This window comes from Psammomys obesus, unplaced genomic scaffold (genome assembly GCF_907164565.1).
Source record: "Psammomys obesus unplaced genomic scaffold, mPsaObe1.curated_primary_1811, whole genome shotgun sequence".
Lineage (NCBI taxonomy): Eukaryota > Metazoa > Chordata > Mammalia > Rodentia > Muridae > Psammomys > Psammomys obesus.
The window spans coordinates 36,944,162-36,947,119 of NW_026596040.1; positions in this window are offsets into that span (position 1 = coordinate 36,944,162).

Below are 2,958 nucleotides of genomic sequence, written 5' to 3' on the forward strand. Positions count from 1 at the left end.
TGAGACTTTATTATTTTCATGAGGAAACAGAAGCAGGTGGTGGGACTGCCTCCTACATCTGCCCTCAGACAAGACAGACAGACAAGATTGCCTGTCTGTCTCACCTGTACCTTCTTCTCTTCCCTTTGGGCCTCATGGATGAGCTGCCCATTCTTAAGAGGTCTCCATTGTGCACTACATCCAATACCCTCTGCTGCTCAAGCGTTTGTCCCTCTGTCTGTGCAGTCGCCTGTCCACCATTTGTTTCTCCTCTCCTGGATCCCTCCTATCAACCTGTCAATGCATTAACATGCTCTACTCTGGTTTCCCAAGCAAAACAAGAAATAATAAAGTAAAACTGCCTCCTTAACCTTCCATCTCTCTCTTGCTGCCACATGACCTCTTGACTTCCTTTTCCAGGAAAATTTCTGAATTGCATTTGTGAAAGCATCTTCTCTTCTCTCGTTTTGCTCATTGTGTACTCCATGTGGCTTGCTTCCTCCCAAAACTCTGAAAGTGTTGCTTAGGTTCCCAGCTTTACCTGCCTGCTGTGAAACCTAGTGGATAATTTTTTTTAGCTCATACTGCCCTCTTCAATATAACTTATCATCGGAGTCTTTATCTTGGTGTCCATCCATCCATCCATCCATCCATCCATCCATCCATCCATCCGTTACCTTTCTTCCATTCTAAAAGTATAAGCTCCCTGAAGGGAAAACTCTTGTAACCTGTTCTAGTGGTGTGCCCCAGTGTCTATTCTGGCCAAATGCCAAATAGTCAATACCAAATAGTCAAGTGCTTTGGGCCAATCTAAAATCTACCCATCTAAAATATATTCCATACCATCAAAACATAAAAGGCTGTCAGATTTGGAAGGGATCTAATTGTGGATCTAGTTGATCTAATTGGGGGAGTAGTCTTCCCATTATCCAACTGCTAAAGTTTCTAGCAGAGTTAATGCTTAAACCAAGGCCTCTCTTGCTTCTCTGGTCACGTTCTGTCTATGACACCTCACCCTGGGCCATGTGGAGAAGCCTGGTGCTTTGGTGATTGCTTGTGGCTGGGACAGAAATAGGGAAGTGTGATCTCTCAGCACCAAAGGGAAGCCAGCATCCAAGGAAGAAAGAAAAAAAAATGTGAGATTGGAAAGTCTGATTCTTTTCTCAAAATTGTGTCTGGGGTTGAGGCTCAGTGGTGGCGTAGTTTCTCAGCATGTGTGAAGCCTTAGGAACAATCCTCAGCCCTGAAACAACAGTAAAATAAAACATTGACTCTGGGGAGATCTGCTCAGTCAGTACGGTGTGGGGTGTGCAAGCACGAGGACCCACATCACCCACATCCACGGCTCAGCACACACGGAAAATAAACCAACAAGTGAACTAAGGTATCACAACACTGCCGCAAGCCCAGCTCCGGGAGGATGGAGACAGGAGGATCCTTGGGGAGTCCTGGCCAACCAGGCTAGTTGAATTGTCAAGCTCTGGCTCAATAAGAAACCCTGTCTCAAAAAAAATAAGAATTATAGAAGACGATAACTGGCATTGACCTCTGGCCTCCACATGCAAACACATACACACAAGTGCACACTCTAAAAAGAAATAATAAACACATACTTTTATTGAAGACCCTATATTTAGTTCCATTAGTTTGTGATCATGGCTTTGTTTCTGAGTCACTCTTGGTTGTTTTCACAATTAAAATACCTTTAGTTTTTCAGATTATTAGACAATGCATACACGTGGTAAACAACTCAAAATGTAGAAAAACTGAGAATGTCAGAGTTCAGACTTCATCTCTGGATGTAATTGCCATTATAATTGTTTGTGTATTTATTGAATCACAATGCAGAAATGCGTGTCAATCATACATTTTCTGGCTGATAAATTATTATAAAATGAATACCAGTATGTCTACTGCCACCTTAGTTACCGTTCTAATGCTGTGATAAAACATCCTAACCAAGGCGACTTATAACAGAAAACATTTAACTGGGAGGTTTACAAATTTCAGAGGGTTAGGGTGAATCCATGGCTATCGTGGTGAGGGACATGGCATGTGGGGTAGGAGCTGAGAGCTTATGTGTTGCTCCACAAGCTTGAGGCAGAGACAGAGAGACAGAGTGCTCACTGGACGTGGAGTGGGATTTTGAAACCTCGTTCCCAGTGACACACCTTCTCGAACAAGGCCACATTTCCTAAATCTTCCCCAGCAGTTCCACCAACTGGGGGTCAAGTGTTCAAACATGAGGCTGCAAGGGCCGTTCTCATTCAAACCATCACAGGACAGGAAAGAGTGGAACCAGCCCCGCAGAATTGTCTGTGTACCTGCCAGCTGCCACCCCAATCTCTGACCATTGCGTCAGTTCTTAATTGCATACATGAGCTTTACACCAATAATCTGCTTTTACACCAATGAAATATCTCAGTGTGTTTCTCTGTGCTTAGCTTTTACATTTCTCTCGCCATCATTACCTGGAAATATACTGGTGATATTGACAGCAGTTCCTTGTTCTCTTTTGCTCTTGTATATATCCCATTGTAATACAATCTAACTTAGCCATTTTAAAGCTGAGAGGCATCTTGTAATTTTGGTTCTACAACATTGTGAATTGCTGCTACAGAAAGTCCTGCAGTGACCAGTCTGTTCAGTGAACCTCAGCAGTAGGATCTCTTTGCACATTCTACGGAGGTAGGCAGTGTCAGCTGGCGGAAGTGACTGTATCAACTGATGAACGCACTCAGCAGCGACTGACCAGCTCAGCGCTTCCTTTACTCTGCATCTTTGCGGGCACCTTGAAGAGTTTACCCACCCGCCTTTCTTTGTTTTTCCCTCCCTTCTTTCCCATCCTCTGTCTGTCTGTCTGTCTGTCTGTCTATCTGTCTCTCTGTCTGTCTGTATGTGTATCTCTCTATATATTATTTCTGTCTATCTATCTATCTATCTATCTATCTATCTATCTATCTATCTATCTATCTATCT